The 21,251-nt window shown below is 38.8% G+C and overlaps 1 long non-coding RNA gene across 1 annotated transcript in view; it reads right to left on the reverse strand.

Moving 5' to 3' along the window:
• The window catches only part of LOC123569435 (uncharacterized), a 51,639-nt gene extending 30,779 nt beyond the window's left edge, over nt 1-20,860 (reverse strand). Inside the window, exon 1 of the long non-coding RNA XR_006693119.3 lies at nt 20,637-20,860. This is a non-coding gene — a long non-coding RNA (uncharacterized lncRNA). The remainder of the gene's footprint in view (nt 1-20,636) is intronic.
• Nucleotides 20,861-21,251: the final 391 nt, after the last annotated feature.

Genomic DNA, 21,251 nt, shown 5'->3' on the forward strand with positions numbered 1-21,251 from the left:
GTACCCCCTGAACTCAACTGTGTCCATTGATCTTTTGGAGCAGCCGGGGATCGTGGTTAAGTTCTCTCAATTTCCAAAGCTGCACAGATTTGTGTTTTGAGCTCTCGGAGTTCCTTTGAGCAAATTTCTGATCCAAACTGGGTTTGGAAGTCATGACAGAAACTGGACTGGGTTCAGGATTGGATTTGATCTGGTAATTAACTGGCTTGCATCCAGTTAGAGGCCTCTTATATCTGGGTCAGAAAGAAACCAGTAGTAAATGGCAATGTTGCAGAGGGTATAAAACTTGGCTGCTGGAAATTCACAGGAATTTTCGTGTTCTACCCCTTTGTTTCATTTTTGTTGTGCACTCAAATATTTTTTTTTTTTTAAATCATTGGCTAAGTTAATCAAGGAAACCTGAAAGGAAAACCAATATTTTAGATAAAAATGGGATCCTTAATTTCTGAAGAACTGAGTTCCTTATGCCTTATATATCCATAAGTATTAGGCTCCGGAAGCAGCAAAATCTTATAGAAATAGCGAAATCTTACTAAAGATAATTCATAGTGGAACATTCCAAATGAACAACGTTGCACTGAAGTGCATTTGAAAATGAAGCTTCCAAATTAGCCTCATCTAGGGATGCCTATTAATATGCAGAGGCTTCTAAAAAGATTTCAATATTTTTATTTGAAGACTTTACAAAAGGCAAATAAAAAGCTTAAGTGATTAATTGATTTAAAAAAATTTAAATTTGCCTTGCAGTCTTTGCTGACAGCTATAGGTGACAGGATTAGGCATGTACAGAACCATGGAACATACGGAACTTTCTTTCCCCAAGGGGGAAAACTTGAGAGCTGATGGGACTGCTGGAAAAGATCCCTTTGTGACTGACAAGTGGCTGCCTGAACTTTCGATTCAGTATTGCTGCAATGAGTGAGTCTTTCTCTGGCCTCCCTGAGCTCTTCACCTTCCCCACCCTGCCACAGGCAATGCTTTTCTCTATGTCTCTCTCTGTGAAAACCGGTTGTGGGACTGGTAAAAAATCATCACCTCTTGCAAAGTTTTAATTAATGAGAAAAAGGATTCATAGAGCTAGTCTTAAGCCGTAGCAAATCTAGCGTACTTTGTGCTACGAATTTGTCTTTTTGTATCCTTCTGTCAGGAAGAGGAGTACCTTAGGATAGAACGTGGGCTTGGGACCCCATTAGTTCACTGTTCAAGACATCCCAGCAAGCTGGTCAGTAAGAAACCTTGCTGCAGGTCCCTGAAACAACAAACAACAACTGGATGAGGTTTCCATCTTGTCTTGTTTTATGTCCTTGGGAGCTTGACCTTGTAATCAAGTGGCGGTACTTTCTCTTGCTCTCCACCATTCTCAATCCCATCCAGGGAACGGGAATTTTGGGTTCATGTCATAGCCTTTGCAAGCTCAACATTAGCTGCTCTGGACTTCTGCCGGGAAGAGCAGTGGAGGCTGCCCAGTGCTGTAGCTTGGTGGCTAAGGCTTTGCTTTTTCACAGCAGCAACTGGGGTTCAATCCTGTCTTAGGAAATAAGTACTTTCTGGTTGATATCTCTGTGACCTTTACTGTTTATTGATTCTTGGCCCTCCATGAACAACTTCCAGCTTCTCTTCTTGAATCTTCCTTTCTCTGAGCTACCTTTGAAGATTTTAGATCTTATAAAAACTGCTAACCACCTCTTTGAAAATACCTTGTACACTTCTGGTTAAGTCATAACATTAGTTAAGGCTTGTTGGTTTCAACTGTAAGGTTACATTTGGTAAAGTTTAAAAACCAGGTATGTTGGCTGTCTGGCCTCGCTAAAGTGGAGTGACCTGACTTTCTCTATTGAGCAGATTTTTGTGGATATTAAAGGATAATAGAAGAACTTTGTTTGCCTTTTGAATAAAATACAGACAAAAGAAGGGAAAGACAAGAGACAGATTGTTTGGAAAGCGAAGTCTTCCTCCTATCAATGAGTGAATGTTTTTGCCTTTTTAAAGTTTTTTGAGTCATCATTTTGGCTAAGTAAATGACTTACGGTGACTTGTATTCTGTTTCATAATATCAAGTACTCTAAACCTTTAACATACTTGATAAGCTTCCCCAAATCAAATTTCAGCTTCAAAATTGTCTTGTCTGACCTCTAACTTTGGGATGCTGCAGAGGTCCCCTGAAACATCCACAAGAGAGGTCAACAGATTATTTGACATGTGAAGTTACATGGGAAACATTGTCAAGATAAAAAATAATGTTTAACCTTCTCCAGGTTATATTTTAGTGAATGATATTAATATATGTTCCAAAATTGTATGGGATTTCTAAAATTCTAATATGTCTGAGTACATGTTATCAATCATAATTATGGTTATTATGCTAAGTTATTGTAGACCACAGAAATAACCAAATTTCCTTGTCAATTGTGTCTTTATAACTATTTAAAGTCATTTCCACAGTTCATTGCTTAATGCTGATGCAGTTTCTGAAAACTTTACAAGCAAAATCCTAGCATATGGTGTCTTTTAGGAGGTTCCTGAAAGGATGGAAAAGACCTTGAAAAGCATTCTTGAATACAGATTTCTAGTAACTTTAGAATCATATCATTTGGACTAAGAATTCCTGGAACTTCAATGAAAAGACTGACTGGTTTATAAAACTGTTAACCCGGGTAGAATAAAAATTAACTGAATACCAAGAAAACACTTTGCCAGATTTTCATGCTAAATCAGCCAATACTGAAATTGTTTAGATATGCAATTTGAATCAACTCCATGGTCTATGTCAAATTACCTATGAAAACCTATCAGTTATCAGTTCTATGCACCTGAACTGGAGAAATCACTGGTGTTCAAGAGGATGTAAGTCCAATGTTAAGCAGGTACTCATGGAGAACCAAGATGACAGCCTTGCCCTTCTTGAGTCCTTAAAGCTTTTCTTTTTAAAAGTTCTGTGCTCCGTGACTCATCATGGAAAGGATAAAATGATCCAAATTAAATATATATTGATGTAGTGACTTCTAAATTGCAAAAATAGTTTATGGCCAACGTTTGGTTTAGTCAATCCCATATTCCTGGGAAGACAGTTAAAGCTTCAAGCACATTTGGCTACCTGATGAACTGTTTAAATATTTATAGAGGGATTTCATTCCATTGTCATTTTCAATGCATGTTTTCTGCTCGTATAAAAGCTTTCCCATGCAAGAGGGATGATGTTATAACAGTAGATTATTATATATGGCACAGTATATTTTCACCAGGTAAAGAAAGCTTTTTTATGCTTCACTGACAGGACAATCAACCCCTTCACAATCTAGAATGTGAAGACTGGATCTTCTGAGAATGTCAGAGAAAGAATGCCCTTGCCATACACACTGCAACAAAATTGTAGGACGTTGAACCTTGGGTTCATAATCTCACACCTGAGAAGGTTCCTCCACACTCTTGGAACTGTACACCCATTAGAATCCTTAAGGTAAAGCGAACCAAAGAAGTTTCTCCCCAGAAGGAGATAGCATCCTTGATGTGAACAACTTTTCCCAAGATCACAGATCAAGACTTCTTTACTATCATGAGACGCTTATCTTTGAATAGTTTTCCCTTGCTTATGCCTCTGTGAACAATAGAAGTGAAAGGGAGGGGGGGTCTTTTGTGTGCACTTACGGGTTATACTTTTTATTTGTGAGGGATTTTGCAGACAGCCTTATACATGGATAGCCTTCTATCTCGATAGATGAAAGATGAAGACCCAAGGTAGGTGAGAAATTGTAATGGTATATACATTGCCTCATAATCAGTCAGAAACAGCATTAGTCACTCCTCTTAATCCACGTCATAGGTTGAACAGAACATTGCCAGGAGGCATTCACTCTTCTAGAAGGGCATCATTTATTAGGACTTTTTTCCATGGCTTGGAGTAAAAGAGACAGTGATTAGAAATGTATCCCTCATGATAGGCTCTATAGCAGATTCTACTGTAAAGCCTATGGTTACACAACAGACTTTAAATTATCTTGTGAAAGTTATGTTAAATAATAGAATTGCTCTAGATTACTTACTGGCTACACAGAAGTATTTGTACAGCAGCTGGCACTTGTGGCCTGTGGAGAAATATATCTCATCGGGTATTATAGAGATTCAGTTGTAGGGGATTAACAAAGAGACTGGTTAGTTGAGTGAGTAAACTCTTTAGCTCCTTATTTGATCTATTTAATTTTAGGTGGTTTCATTTATAGAGACCCTGGGTAAGGAGCATACTCCAAACTCTTGGTGTTATCCTCCCAATAGTCACAATAGCAGTCTCCCTGGTGCACTGTATTCTCTCAAAAGTTTTAAATGTTTGCATGCAGCCACCTCTATCATGTCAAATGGTCTCTCTTCAGCCAGAATGACAAGAACTGAAAGAAATGTGTGGCCATGCGGGCACCATAACCTATGAATGACACACTGACACCAGAAACCCAAAATGATGGTAACTGAGAATGGTGCTGAGGCCCTAAGTTTTGGTCACACTGTCACCTAAGTGAGAACCTGACCAAAAAGGAGGACATTTTAAACAAAATTATGGGAGGCCATTGTTTAGGACTGAGCACATGCACTAGGCCCCAACAGATCACACCAAACCAATATGGCGTTGCTGGTGCTAAACGTCACATCAAACTAAGACTTTAAGAAAACATAGATCCTAGAACAGACCAGGTTTTTTTTTTTTCCTCCTGTAAACAGGACATTCCAGCATAAAGAGGTACCCTCTACACTAACTCTTACAAAAAAATGAAATAAAATAAATAAACTGAAGTCCTTGTCCCCACCTTATAAACCCACTGTTCTGCTATTTCCCAGTGGGTTTCCAGACCAAATAAGTATATTTACAATAGTGATAATGACATCAATGACTAAAGTTTTGGTCAGTCTCTCAAAATTAACAAGATGACCAAAAGTGGGGAATAGTTTAATCAAGTTTAGCCTAAAGCTGCCCCCTTACATATTTTAATTTCAGCCTAAAGGTTTCTCTGTACCTAATGAACTATAACCATTGGAGGTGTAAAAAGACTGTAGCCTACACTTTTGCCAATCATCGAGTTTTGGCCAATCAAATGTAGCCAACTGTTCAAACCATGTTCAAATAAGGCAAACGCCAAGCTGTAACCAATCTGGCTGTTTCTGTACCTCACTTCCATTTCCTGTACATTACTTTCCATTCTCTGCCCATAAATCTTCCACCATGTGGCTGCTATGGACTCTCTGAGTATACTTTGCCTCAGAAGGCTGCCCCATTGGTGAACAGTTCATTGCTTAATTAAATTCCTTTAAATTTAATTCAGCTGAAGGTTTTCTTTTATCACTATGTATATCAAAACATCAAATTATGTTGTAATAAAGCTATTATTTAAAAATACAAAATAAAAAATACAGTAAGTACTTTTCACAGGAAATTGTAGAACAAAAAATCCCAGACTTTCTCTACAGAAGTAGCCCATCCAGCCTGTGCACTAACCTAGGGGACCTTGGCCAACCATCAATGCCACTGCCTCCCAACCTGCCTGTGAACCTCTCTCTGCAAGACAAGAATGCTACTTCCGCTTGGAGTTGAGATGCATGTTTTCCACTCTTGGCCAGGAGTGAGAATGAGAGTGTTTCTCTTTAGCAGCAGCCCTTAGGCAGAGACAGGAAGGGTTTGACTTTGTGGATTGTCCTCACAAGTGTGTTTTTTGGCCGCTAGTTTATGCTGAGAATTTTTATCCACAGATGGATGCTTCTATTGGTTTTCACTTGGGAGTATTTGTCTGAGAGCTCATTGCTGTGAAACTGGGATAGTCTGGCTCAGGAAAATCAAGCTTTCCAGCCAAGCAAGCCTCTTAGGCTGGGATTGCAGAGAGTGAATATCCTTTTTCACCTAGACTCAAGGAATTGAGTCTCAAAGATGCAGAAACAGCAATGAAAGCAGCCATACCGGTTGGTTGGCAAGAATAAGGAACATATTTCCCCCTGATTCCAAGAAGAATGGATGGAACACAAAGAAGCTGGGGGTCCCTGCTGGGGTCTCACTCTTCCTGGGGACGTCACCTCCCTCTCTAAAAGGCTGAAGTCATCACACTTAAGTTTTCAACTTCCCTCTTCTCTCTCCGTTTCAGAGTTTTTTCATAGCTTCATCACTCTTCCTTCCTTAAATCATCTTTATCTTTCCGGTCTCTGAGAAGCAAGTGGCCTGTGGCATGGGCAACATTCGTAAGTAGATTCCCTTTCATCAACATGATCATCTCTCTTCTCTATACATTTTTAAGACTTGTATATCCCCCAAAAAGTAAAAGCCCACCTTCAAGACTGCTACCCTGTGGGTCAAGGCCTCCTACCCTTCTCAGGCCCTCTTGTGAATGACAGCTGGTGATAATACAAAATAAATATTTGGTTTCTGTCCCCAGTTCCTGACACTCAGCTCCCCAGACCCACAGACTCTCCAGAGTGATGAATGTAATTTTGTTCCTTTGTAAGCTAATTAGATGATTGTTCGCTTGGAGTCCCTACTAGCTCCAAGACAGGGCTGGTCACCAGGAAGGCCAAGACATTACTAGAATGTTGAAACTTTGAGTCCTACCCCTTGACCATCAGGGAGGGAAGAGGTGCTGGAAATTGAGTTAATCATCAATGGCCAATTATTTAATTATATCTACATAATAAAACTTTCATAAAACTCCTAAATGGTGGGGTTTGGAGAGCTTCCAAGTTGGTGAACACATCAAGGTTCTGAGAGGATGGTGTGCACAGAGAGGGCAGGGAAACTCTGCACCCCTCCCCTCATATCTTACATCTCCTTGCTTCCAATCTATTTGGTTATTCCTGAGTTGTATCCTTTATAATAGACTGCTAATAGTACGTAAAGCACTTATTTAAACTCTGTGAGCTGTTTGTCTCCAAAGACTGATCAACCTTTAAGGAGAAACCAATCTTATTTGCTCTGCTATGTTGCCATCACATAACATAGAGATTTTGGAGGAAATTATAAAGGTGAGTTTTATTGAATTTATCTCTCAAATTGGAGTACTGTATTTATTATCAACTCAACTCCCCCATTTAAAAAAAAAATCATTCACTCTCTTACCTTCTCTCCAGCCATCACCCTTTTGTTCTCTTCTTTCTATTCCAACTTCTCATAATGTTACCTACTTACTATCTCCAGTTCCTGATTTTTCAAGCCATTCTCAATGGCTTCTGTCCCCGCCACTTCCTAAAGCAGCCCTTCCTAAGGTCATCAAAAAACTGTTTGTCACTGTAAGCAATAAACTCTTTTTAATCCTCAATTTTACTTAATTTCTCATTGGTATTTGATGATGTTAATCTAATTACTTCTTTCTTCTTTTGTCTTGAAATGCTGTTTTCACTTCCTGTATATCCTTCTGGTTTCCTGGTTCTTCTCTGGCTCCATTGCAGGATCTTGCTCCTTTATTCAACCAGTATTTGTTGGATTTCTTCAAGACTGGTTCTAGGTCTTCTTTGCTTACCCTATTCTCTATTGCAAAGCACCATCAGCCACGCCTCTGGCTTCAATTATCACCTGTTAGTAAATGGCTAACACATTTACATCTCTAGCTCAGACCTGTCCTCTGAGTTCCAGTCCATTATTTCCATTTACCTGCTGGATCTACCCTCATGGACATCTCAAAATCCCCTGAGGCTCAACGTAAGCAAAAGTGAACTCACTGCTGTGTCAGACATCTTGGCAGGAAGAAATTGCACCTCCTATTGAAAATAAGAAGAATTTTACAAAAAAAAAAAAATATGTTAATAAAAGGTCTGTTTGCCAAGGTGGAGACGTGGTTAAAATAAACCAACAAGGAACAGAGAGCTGGTGAAATAAATACTCTGATATCACCCTCTCTGCCCCTGTGACCTCCTGACCATTGGCAAAACTAAAGCAGACACTATAAAATATGGAAGCTTGTTGAAGCATAGAGGTCAACCTTCTAGGGCTCAGATCAGGGTGGAAAGGGAATGGAACTAAAGGGACAAATGAACAATATTCAGCATAATGATTGTGTTAGTCCAGTTTGCATTGCTATAAAGGAATACCTGATGGATAATTTATAAAGAGAGGTTTATTTTGCTCACGATTCTGCAGAGTGTAAGCATGGCACCAACATCTGCTTCTGGTGAAGCCTCAGAAAGCTTTTACTCACGGCAGAAGACAAAGGGAAGCCAGTGTGGCACATGGTGAGAGAGGGTCACATGGTGAGAGAGGGTGCAAGAGAGAGGCCATGCTCTTTTAAAACAATCAGCTCAATCAGCTCTTGCATGAATTAATAGAGCAAAAATGCACTCATTACCATGGGGAAGGCACTAAGCTATTCATGGGGGTTCTGATCCCATGACCCAAACACCTGCTACTACCCACTTCCAACATTGGGACTTACATTTCTACATGAGATTTAGAGGGGACAAACAGCCAAACCATATCAATGATCTTCCAATCAAAACAAGTTTTCTTGCATCATTCCCTACTTGGGGAATGGTATCACCATCATCCAGTCAATCAAATCAGAAACCTAGAATTTTCTCGACATTTCTTCTCTCTTATCCTGCAGACCCATGCCATCGAATGTCCTAACAGAACTTCTCAGAATAATCTGGCTTAAACTATTTTGACACAACCTGCTTCAGATTTATGTGTACCTCTCGTTCATAGCTCGCATTACAATTGTAAGTTATGTTGCATATAGGATTACTTTACTAGCATCTTGCCTTCCCTCTGACCTATAAAATTCATCTTGGCAGAGACTATGATTATTTTTGTTCACCATGATTTCTCCAGTCTCTTGCCACAGTCCTTGGCATGGAGTGGGCACTGAATAATATTTGTTATCTGAGAACATGTTAGAGCTTGTGGGGATATATAGATCACACAGTCACATTCTATCATGAGGGGAGAGCAGAAATCATACCATCAGTAGAGAAAGTTAAGCAACTTGTCCAAGAAATCAAAGTAAATTATTATTTTTTAAATGGTAGATTTACTATTAACCAAGTGTTTGATCCTAAGAGTTTTACAAATTTATCGGGAGTAACTCTCAGTGCACCAACTCAGACATACAGGAAATACCTATTTCTGTATTTTCTTTAAGTTCAATAAAAGTTCAATAAAATTGAACCCTGCTAAGTAGGCTGCAAGAAAATTCAGTTATTTCAGAATCCCTCCCTTCTCTAAGAATTGCAACAGAATCAAGAAGGTTTGTTGCAATCGCTAGAAGGTTCACTATCTAGCGATTATAGGAAGGGCTTCTAGTCTACAGTTAGTCGTAACCCTGCTGAAATCATAATGAGTCTATAGTGATGTGCTGAGATTAGAGGGTCGCTGCTGCCATACTACCTGTGGGTTAAGTGCAGGAATCTGCGTCTGGGCTGAAAGCCTCAGAACCCAGAGTCCAGTTTCCCTGCACATTCTGAAAAGAACTCCCCTTACTTACCCCTGTGTTTTGAGACTTTAGGAGGAACTCTGTGGGTATGTGCTCTTACCCCACTCTGGCTTCGGTGCTCTCCTTTTATTATAAAAACAAACTGATAATCTCTCTCTCCCTCCCACGTTCCCTCTCTCCTGGTATCCCTCAAAAAGGATTTCTTAGTGGACTTTCATCAATAAGCTCAGGATTTAGTAAAGCAGAAGCTGGGAAGGGAAGTGGTTTGCAGGCAACTCCTGCTATAATTGAAATTCTTTTTCAAAGCAAAGAAACATAGAAGAGCTGTTTACTTTGGTAGAATGGATGTGGGGGAGGAGAAAAACCAAAGGAAAACAAAACATAACTGTATTTCTCAAAAAGTATATTGCCACACTAATATCATTTCATTAAACTTCACAGCAAGCTTGTGAGCAGTTAATTAACACAGCCTCCAACTTTTAGATGAGAAAAAAATACTGAAACAAAGAAGCTTTGAATAACTTTTCCAAGGTAACTCAACCAGTAAGTGACCAAGAAAGATTTAAGTTCAAACTCTGACTTCCCTTGAGCTTCTGTTCTGGCTTTGGGGAAATGGAGAGGAAGACAGTAACTGTATAAGGCTTGACATCTGTCATGACTTGATGGCATGAGCCAGGAAGCCTGTTAATAGATGAAAAAAAAAACAAAAACAAAAAAAACAGGCTTAATCGCTTGGAATACAGAATGTAAAATGGGATTTCCCTGGTGTAGAGAAAAGGACAATAGGAAGAACTTTATTTGAGAAGTAGAAAGTAAAAATCTGAATTATCAAAAGAAGAAATTTAGAAAGGAAGATGTCCTTGGACTCGAGGCTCTGACTTGGACTTTCCACCTGTGAGTCATTCAACTTGCTCCAAAGGCAAGACATGTTTTTTTTTTTTTAGCAATACTTTTGAGTTGAGATTTTTTTAATGAATTCCAAATGAAAACCCTTGTCCTCTTTGTGGGACAATCTCTTGTTTTAATGCCAAAGATTTACTGTTTGATGGAGAAAATGTTGTCAAAATATGGTTCCCATTTCATAGTCATCAGAAAACACATGGGAGGGATATATACACTTCCTGGACACACACACACACACACACAGACACACACACAACACAGACACACGAATAACTTTCCTAAATAATTTGATGATGACATTTGGAATTGATCTCATGCATATTAAACCCTCTGAAAAGTCCATCTCTATGAAGTGAAGCTTTAAGTATTAAGCTTTGTTGCCTACAAAGGTCAAATACACCCCCTTGTGGTAAAATGGCATATTTTATTTCCAGATGATCATAGAGCTCACGAGATGGTAGTTTGAAGAATAATGAGTACTTGAAAGGAAACAATGAAACTTATAACGCCTTTATGCTGTAATGTCAAGATCATTTTTAAAAAATATTAATTTTGTCTGTCTTATGGACCCCCATAATCTCTAATTTTCAAATGAAAAAACTGAGGTCCCAAAAGCTTGCATAACTTTTGCAAGTTATGGCCAAGGCAAGCCCCCTAAGGAGTATAACAGTGAAGTAAAACAAAGACATCCAATGTCCTCTCTGTTACAACAAACATACCGTAATAAAATGGATCCAATTGATCCTCAAAAGTTATGAGAGATAATTAGGAGAGTTAAGGTTGAAAAACTAAGACTGCATAAAGGTGAATGCAATCTTGTAACAGATGCATGTGTAACAGATTGTATCAATGGTGAACAGTTAACTGCTGTAAGTAGGGGAAGGGTCAGTTACCCAGGCACGGGAGGACCTTCATGTTATTTGGCTTTCCACCCAATACTTGCTGTCCATCAGTCAATCACTTGTGAAACCAATTCATCAATATGTTTTCAGTGTCTGATGTCTGCTAGGCTGTCCTAGGAACTAATGATATAGTAGTCACCAAGACAGACAAGATCCCTGGCCTCACGGAGTTTACATTCAACCTGGGTATACTGGCTTTCTGTCATTGTACAAATTATTCGAGTTCTAAAACAAAACTCATTTATAGCATGCAGTTCCCTAGGTCAAAAGGTGAGCTGGGGTCCCTCGTAAGACCAAAATTAAGGTGTCTGCCAAGCACTGCTCCTACCAGGAGGCTCTGGGGGGAAGAATCTACTTTCAAGTTCATTCAGGTGGTTGACAGAATTTAGCTCCTAATGGTTATAGGACTCAGGTCCCCAGTCGCATGCTGTTTATCTGTCAGGGCCTTTCTCAGCTCCTTCAGGCTACACGCATTCCTCATCCCATAGTTCCTCCATCTTCAAACCAGCAATGATCCATCCGTTCTTCTCATGCTTTGACTTCCTCTAACTTCCTCTTCTCGACCAGTTAGAGAAAATCCTCTGCTTTTAAAGGGCTCCTGTGATTCTGTAAGGCCCACCCGGATCATCTCTTTTTTGCCCTATAATATAACATAATCATGGGAATGATATCTCATCATATTCCCAGCTTTCACCCACACTCAAAGGGAGAGGGAGCATATAATGGTGAAGGTCACTGACGGTCATTCTTAGAAATCTGCCTCTCAAAATGGGCAAGACAGTCATGAAAACAAAAGCATAATTTTTGGTTCTGAAGCCTTAAGAAAGGAAATAAACAGGGTGCTATAATAGAGAGAGCTGAAAATATGAGAATGAGCTAGTTGCACAGCAGGAAGAGTGTTCCGGACCAAGAGAAGATCCTGAGATGAAATAAAGTTTGGGATATTCTGGCAATGGAGAGAGTTCAGCAAGGGAGAGAGTGGTGCAAAGTAAGGTTGGAGAGTTGTGTCCAAACAAGTTAGTGTGGAGATTTGCAGACCTTGGTAAGGAGCTGGGATTTAATTTTTAATACACTTAAAAGTCAATGAAGCATTTAAAACTCAGGAAGAGTATGATCTGATTTGTATTTTTAAAACACAGTTTTTTTTTTTTTTGGGACACAGTCTCGCTCTGTTGCCCAGGCTGGGGTACAGTGGCGCGATCTTGGCTCACTGCAACCCCTGTCTCCCAGGTTCAAGGAATTCTCTGCCTCAGCCTCCCAAGTAGCTGGGATTACAGGCGTCCACCAGCATATCTGGCTAATTTTTGTATTTTTAGTAGAGATGGGGGATTTCACCATCTTGGCCAGGCTGATATTGAACTCCTGACCTCGTGATCCACCCACCTCAGCCTCCCAAAGTGCTGGGATTACAGGTGTGAGCCACCGCACCTAGCCAAGACAATTTTAGATGCTGGGTGGGAAGGGGATTGTAAGGGAAAAGAAGTAGAATCACGGTAAGAAATTGGGGCGCATCATGGGTCCAGGACAGAGACGATGGGGCTGGGGCTATTGTGGAGGCAACAGAGCGCGTGTAAGGAGGTCTCTTCCAAAGATACATTTAAGAGCTTTGACTGACAGGACTTCCTGGTAGACTGTTCACTTCTTTGACATATGTCATCACCTAGAATTGAGATTTTACATATTTTGATAAAAACAAATGTAATGTCATTTGCAGCAAATATTTTTATGTACCTGGGAAGAGCAAGCAATATTTTATGTACCTGGGAAGAGCAAGAGTTGACTGCAGAGGAGACCCCATCAGGATGTGTCGGAGAAAGAAGCCAGCTCAGGCTTCCAAAGCCGGTATTGTGGAAGGCCAGTCAGCAGGAAGGTGAAACTCCCCACCCGGGGCAGCCTCCTTCAACCTGAAGGTCTCTCTTAGCCCACGGGGGACCACAGGATCTAACCTAGCAAAGGAGATTTCAGTATAAAATTTCCCTTCCTGTTGGCCGGTCCTGAAAGATTTCAAAAAGATTCACATAGACGCTTAGGGAATCTACGAACAAAATCTCAGTGTCGTGTAGACAAAGACCTACTTCTCTAAGAGTGAATGGTGTAAAAGAAGACCAATATGAGGAATCGAAGCAAATTACTTTCTTCAAAGCAGCATCAGTGTAACTAACTCGTACTGAGAAAACTTTTTGAAGAACTTTATATTCTCAAAGATGTTTAAGAAAATGTTACTTCATTTAAAAAAAAAAAACACAGGCAATCATAAAATAGAATAGGTATTCACTCTTACCCTTCATTACGTTATATATATGTAATGTATAATATGTATAAATGCACACACATACATACACACATCAATGAGGAGGCTTCTGTCTTTTGTACAGTCTGGAATCATTCAAATAAACATAGGCATTATCCATTGTAATATATTGAACTCAGCTGTAAAACCATTTGAGCCTATTTCCTTTTTTTAAATACTAGCTCTGTAATTATCATTTTAGTCCTTTCTGTGTCTGTCCTGGTTTTTTAACTCTTCCTGGATCCTTTTCAGAAGTTAATGTTTTAATAGGAGCCCTTTTGTGCCCTCAAGATCTTAAAATATATTGCCACATTGTTGCACATAATAGTCTAATATTTCTTTAAATCTCTTCCATATTTATATCTCCTTTCTTGTTACTAACATGGCATGATGTTGCTTGCTTGCTTTTTATTTCACCAGAATCAGCAGAGAAAAAACTATTTTATTAGCCCTTTGAAGTAACAACTTTTGGTTTTATTTATCTCTTCAAACCCTTCCGTCATTTTCTAGTGAATCAATATAAACTTATCTTCCCTAATACCCACCTCTTGCTTTCCTTTGGTTTATTTTGGATTTTTTAAAAATTTGTGAGATATATGCTTTGTTCATTAGCTTGGTGTCTTTATTTTTGTTAAAGATAATGTCGTGTACAACTATACAATTTTCTAGGTATTTTAGTCATGACCCACAGATTTTGCTAATGAAATATTTTATTTTTATTATTTTTGAGAAAACTTGTTGGCTGGGCATGGTGGCTCACACCTATAATCCCAGCACTTTGGGAGGCCAAGGCGGGCGGATCACAAGTTCAGGAGATCCAGACCATCCTGGCTAACACGATAAAACCCCCCTCTACTAAAAATCCAAAAAAATTAGCTGGGCGTGGTGGAGGGCACCTGTAGTCCCAGCTACTTGGGAGGCTGAGGCAGGAGAATGGCGTGAACCCAGGAGGCGGAGCTTGCCATGAGCAGAGATCGCGCCACTGTACTCCAGCCTGGGTGACAGAGTGAGACTCCATCTCCAAAAACAAAAAACAAAAAAAAAGAAAATTTGTTTTTTTAGATATGATCTGGTTAATGGGTTATTTGTGAGAGTGTTTTTTTAATTTATGCAAAAATCGCTTTTGGTCCATTTTGGTTTCATTGTTCATTTCTAGTTGTACTGAATTATGATAAAAGAATGTGGTCTATCAACTTTGCACTTTGGGTAAATTATTAAAGTTTTCTTTTGGTCAAGTACATCATTGAACTTTTGTAAGTGTTCCATAAGCATAAGAAAAAAATAACCTTTTCTTGTCATAGAAAGACATGTTGTCTCTATCAGTGTGTTTCTGCAAGCGTGAGTGCACTGAATAGCCGAATTTTAATTGTATATTACTTTATAGCTTGTGTTGTTCAAACACTAGATAAACCTACTTATATTTTGCTATTTAATTTGTCCAATTTGAAAGGAGTACATTAAAATTTCCATTTGCAAATTTCCAAATTTCCATTTTGGAAATTGGAATTTCCGTTTTTCATTTTGAAATTTACAGTTTCCAAAATGCAATTATAAGAAGAAATAATTGCATATTTAAATAAATCTCTCTTTGCCTTTTTAGTAGTTCTTCAGACATTCTAATATTTAATAAATGGTGCTAGCATGATTTGCTGTCCATTCTAGACAAAAGCAAAGCCAGGCTCAGCACATATGCAGCAATTAATTGCACATGGATTAAATATGTATATGTAAAATAAAAGCACTAGAAGAAGTTTCAGGAGAATGTAGCTCTAGGGATCTTTCCAAGCAAGCCTATAGAAATCAAGAATCCATAAAGACACTTTTTGCCACATAAAATTTTTAACTATTTATATGGCAAAAAGTTGCAAAGTCAAAAGGCAAATGTCAATGGGTATAATGGCAAAGGTTTCCAGAAAAATCCCCTTGTGAGCCTGGGCCCTTCCTTTATAGCCCATATTGCAATGAGACTTTCTCTCTTTCATCACATTAAATTGTTAAGAAACAATTTGAATTGTTTCTTAAATTAGTTGAAACCTGTAAGACTTAAATATACAGCAGGCTTGTATACCAGCAGTCCCCAGCCTTCTTGGCACCAGGGACTGGTTTCGTGGAAGTTATTTTTTCCATGAACTGGGGGCCGGTGGGGGGATAGTTTGGGGATAATTCAAGCGCATTACATTTATTGTGCACTTTATTTCTATTATTATTACATTGTAATATATGATAACATAATTATACAACTCATCATAAATGTAGAATCAGTGGGAGGCCTGAGCTTGTTTTCCTACAGCTAGATGGTCCCATCTGGGAGTGATGGGAGACAGTGACAGATCATCAGGCATTAGATTCTCATAAGGGGCACACGACCTAGATCCTTCGCATGTGCAGTTCACAATGGGGTTCGCCTCCTATGAGAATCTAATGGCACCACTGATGTGACAGGAAGCGGAGCTCAGGTAGTAATGCCCACTTGTCCACCACTCACCTCCCACCGTGCAACTCAGTACCTAACAGTCCACGGACCAGTACCAGTCCACAGCCTGGGGGTTGGGGATCCCTGTTGTACCTTGATTAGCAACAGTCTGTATTTATCTATACATGTTGTGTTTGAAACTTAAGACAGCGGTTACCCTTTACCAGATCATTTCAAAGACCCAGTGGGTGACCTGGGCCTGGGCAGTCCTGCCTCTGAAGGCCCAGCAGTTTCTGAAGAATTCCATGCAGCTTCAAATTAGAAAAGCTAACAAAAGTCAGGGTCCTTCAGCCCATCTCAAGAGCTGAGAGGGATGACCAACACACACCAAGTTCCTGCTGATGACTTTTGTACTAGCTGAGAACTGCGGGAGTAATTGATAAGAGGGAGGAAAATATCCATTCCTTGGAACATACAGACTCTGAGAAACACAATCAAGGCCCTTAAAAGTTGCTCAATACAACTCTTAAAATATGCTGGATCAGATAGATTGTGGTGGAATTTTAACAAACTTTGAAAAACAGATTACATCTCTGCTATATAAATTGTGGTGGAGGAGGGTGGGGGAAATCCCATTTTAGGAAGCTAGCATGACTCTGAGACAAAAATCTGGTAAAAAGCACAAAATATGAAACTAGTAACCTGCCTAGTTTCCAATACGGCGTCAGCATGGTGAGAAGTTGTAACACTTTACTCCGCGTAGAGTTAGGGATCCTCTCCTTTCCGCCCCGTATGACTAGGAATAAGAAAGATGGCATTGAAGCCTGCTGTTTTTTGTACTCAGACTCGTGAGTCTAGTTTCTACATATAAAAGTCACTCACAGGAAAAAATAGAATCTGTTCTTAGACATTGGAAATAGACAGTGCATCTTCAATCAAACTAACAGAACTAGTAAAACCCTGACAATTCAAATGACAGACAAATGGTGAATCTCCCAAAATCAAAAAAGGGCCTATAGATCAGAAAGGAAAGGACAAGGTAACAGAAAAATGTGCCAAGTCTATAACAAGCAAGCTACAGAACAGAAAACTACAAATGACCAATAGGTATATTAAAAGATTCTCACCTTACTAGTGATCAAGAAAACACAAATAAAGCAACAAGATGTTCCCATTTTTCCCCCTCAAAACTGGCACAAATTAAATAAGCTATGAGATCCAGTGCTGCAGAAAGTTTGAATGGGCACTCTTGTACATTGTTGGTATGAGTATAAATTAGTACAACATCCTTGCAAAATGTTCTGGCAATATCCACTGAACATCAGAATATATAGATGTTTGTCCCCACAATCTCACACTGAGAGATCTAATCTATAAAAATAAAAGCACCAGTGAGATTAGAGTTACAGTGTCATTACTTACAGCATCATTTTTTAACATACATCTTGGAAACAACCTGAGTGTCATTAATTAGGGGACTGCTTAAATCAAGCATGATTCAATTGTATTGGGGAATACTATTCAGGCATTAAAAAGAAAGAGCCAGATCTATATCTATTGGCCCACATGATTTTCCAACAATAGTTCTTTAATAATACTAAGTAGAAAAAAATTACCAAATAGAATAAAATAGAGAAAGAAAAGATAAATATATAACAAAGGTCTAATAACCAGCATATATAAGGAATTTAAACAAATTTACAAGAAAAAAAACATTGAAAAGTGGACAAAGGGCATGAACAGACACCTTTCAAATGAAGACATGCATGCAGCCAACAAACGTATGAAAAAAGGCTCAATATCACTGATCATTAAAGAAACACAAATCAAAACCACAGTGAGACACCATCCCACATCAGTCAAAATGGCTACTATTCAAAAATAAAAACATAACAGATGCTGGTGAGGTTGTGGAGAGAAGGGAACACTTATATACTATTGGTAGGTGTGTAAATTAGCTCAAGCATTGTGGACAGCAGTATGGCAATCCCTCAAAGAGCTAAAAACAGAACTACCATTCAACCCAACAATCCCATTATTGCGTATATGCCCAGAGGAATAGAAATCGTTCTACCATAAAGACACATGCACGTAAATGTTCACTGAAGCACTATTCACAATAGCAAAGACATAAAATCAACCTGAACACCCATCAGTGACAGACTGGATAAGGAAAATTTGGTACATACACCGTGGAATATTATGTAGCCATTAAAAAGAATGAGATCATGTCTTTTGCAGGAAGATGGATGGAGCTGGAGACAATTATCCTTAGCAAACTAACACCACATGTTATAGAGAAATAAATACCACATGTTCTCACTTATAAGTGGGAGCTAAATGATGAGAATTCATGAATGCATAGAAGGGAACAACAGACACTAGGGTCTACTTGAGGGTCGAAGGTGGGAAGAGGGAGAGGAGCAGAAAAAATAACTATTGGCTGCTACGCTTTGTACCTGGGTGATGAAATAGTCTGTACAACAAACTCCCATGACACAAATTTACCTATATAATAAACATTCACATGTACCCCTGAACCTAAAATAAAAGCTAAAAAAAATAAGGAAAGGAAGAAAAGACAAACAGATAACATTTAGAAAAATAAAGGAGATATAACAATATAGGAAGAAGAATAAGTTTATGAGTATAGTATATGCATGTATGTGTACACATACACAAAATATTAAGTACACATATACACTACTTGAAAACCTGATTACTATAAAAGTTGAAACATACAGCTTCATTCTTTTCAGTGGTAGAAAACCTGAATAAACAAATATATTTGCAAGTATCTGAAAAAAATTGTTCAATACAACTCTTAAAATATCCTGGATCAGATAGATTGTGGTGGAATTTTAACAAACTTTGAAAAACAGATTACATCTCTACTATATAAATTGTGGTGGAGGAGGGTGGGGGAAATCCCATTTTAGGAAGTTAGCATGACTCTGAGACAAAAATCTAGTAAAAAGCATAAAATATGAAAACTAGGTAACCTGCCTGGTTTCCAATATGGCAGGATTATAAAAGCTTGTAGCACAACATTTGGTTAAGTAACATAAAATCAAAATATGCGGCTGGGCATGGTGGCTCACACCTATAATCACAGCATTTTGGGAGGCCGAGGTGGGTGGATCCCTTGAGGTCAGGAGTTCGAGACCAGCCTGGCCAACATGGTGAAACTCTGTCTCTACTAAAACTACAAAAATTATCCGGGCATGCTGGCACAAGCCTGTAATCCCAGCTACTTGGGAGGCTGAGGCAAAAGAATCGCTTGAACCCAAGAAGCAAAGGTGGCAGTGAGCCAAGACTGTGCCATTGTACTCCACCTTGGGTGAAGAAGCGAGACTCCATCTCAAAAAAAAAAAAAAAAAAAATCAAAATATGCATAAGCATACCGTAACTATCTATATGAAGGTAATTATGCAAATATTTCCATTTTTAAATAACTTGCAAAAGTTAATCCACTACTGATTAAAATCCAAGAGGTTTTTTGTTGTTATCGTCAGAGAGTTTTTTCAAGAGAGTGGGAGAAGGCAAGGGTCATCACTAAAATTCTTAAATTCACCAGAAGAAGAAATACATAGGAGAAATAGATGAGAACTTTAAAAAATATATAAAGAATAATAGCAAAAGGAACATATTCCACCAGAAAGCCACATGTACTTAAAATAATTAAAATCAATGTAACCTCAGTACAGGATTGCACAGACAGGTAAAGAATGAGACCATCCTGGCTAACACGGAGAAACCCCGTCTCTACTAAAAAATACAAAAAAGCTAGCCGGGCGTGGTGGTGGGCGCCTGTAGTCCCAGCTACTCGGGAGGCTGAGGCAGGAGAATGGCGTGAACCCGGGAGGCAGAGCTTGCAGTGAGCTGAGATCCGGCCACTGAACTCCAGCCTGGGCGACAGAGCAGACTCTGTCTCAAAAAAAAAAAAAAGAATGAGAATAGAAAATCCAGAATGGCACAAGATCAAAAAATTGAGTAAGTGATACATGAAAATTTTCAGCTCTGCATAGAAAGAACACATGTTTCAGAAATGCTATTTTAAAACATGATTTGCTGTTTGGAAAAAGATTCTATTCAACCCAGAATTCTAATTTAATTCGTTGGTAATCAAAGAAATACAAAGAAAAGCAAGGTATTCTAGTTTCTTTGCTTATTATGTCAGGAAAGATACAAATATTGTGGTCAAAAGGATGGTCCCAGTGGGGTGCAGTGGCACAAACCTGCCCCTGCAGTCGCAGAGACTGGGGAGGCTGAGGTGAGAGGATCTCTTGAACCCAGAAGTTTAAGCCTGGACAACTTAGTGAGATCTTATCTCAAAAAAAAAAAAAAAAGATGCTTCCTTTGTTGGTGGGATTAAAAATGGGCACAGAATTTCTGCTGTGCCATGTGACCACATTTAACACTGAAACTGACACGATAATTCCACTTTGAAGAATTTATTAAGAAATAGATGACAGCGGACAATCTGCAACAACACTGAAGAGCTACAGAAAATACATTTTCCTACTAAAATAAAATATTGCGAGATGAACCCAAGAAGAGTGAAAAAACTGGAACAGAACTTGTACCAGAGAATACAATGGAGAGGTCATCATTGAGCAACTGCTGAAAAAAAAAAGAACCAGCTTCAAATGATTTTACAGCTCAGTTCACTATATCTTTAGGAAATAGATGATGTGCATATGCAAACAATTCCAGAGTGCAGAAAAGAGAGAACTCACCTCATTGAGTTTTATGGAGATGGGCAAAAGTCGAGTCCCTCCAATGGCAGTAAATCTGGATCTCTGTCTCCATCCCAAAGTGGGGGGCTCCCCTCTGTAGCGCAACGTCCCTTGCCCTACCCCAGAGCACAGAGCTTTCTCCCCTCCCAGAGTCTAGCCTTTGGAAAACGAGACTGGAAGGATCCCTTTGATCCCTGGGATTACTAAGTTTTCAAAGGAACCTCCCAGCTCTTGGAACTGAGCTAAAGGCCATGGAGCAAGAATTAAGTGCAAATTTTCTTACCTCATTATCCTGCCAAATTATGTATACATAAATTTCAAAAGAATTTTTCACAAATATTTTCAGAAGTAGCCTTTAGTTTCATGCATTTTTTTATTAATTACAATTTCTTCTTTATCATTGTACATATTGTTTGAAGCTCTGAACAATAAACATGTTCTTTTATGATAAAAAACAAAAGCTATTTTCATGATTAAAAAATGGGATTTTATATTAATAGATCAACTTAGGGAAAAGTTGACATCTTTACAATATTAAGTCTTCCTGTATAGGATAATGAGCAGGAATTAAACTTATCTATGTAAAGCCCTATTTAGTGTATCTCGGATACCTTT

Source organism: Macaca fascicularis, chromosome 16, assembly GCF_037993035.2.
Source record: "Macaca fascicularis isolate 582-1 chromosome 16, T2T-MFA8v1.1".
Lineage (NCBI taxonomy): Eukaryota > Metazoa > Chordata > Mammalia > Primates > Cercopithecidae > Macaca > Macaca fascicularis.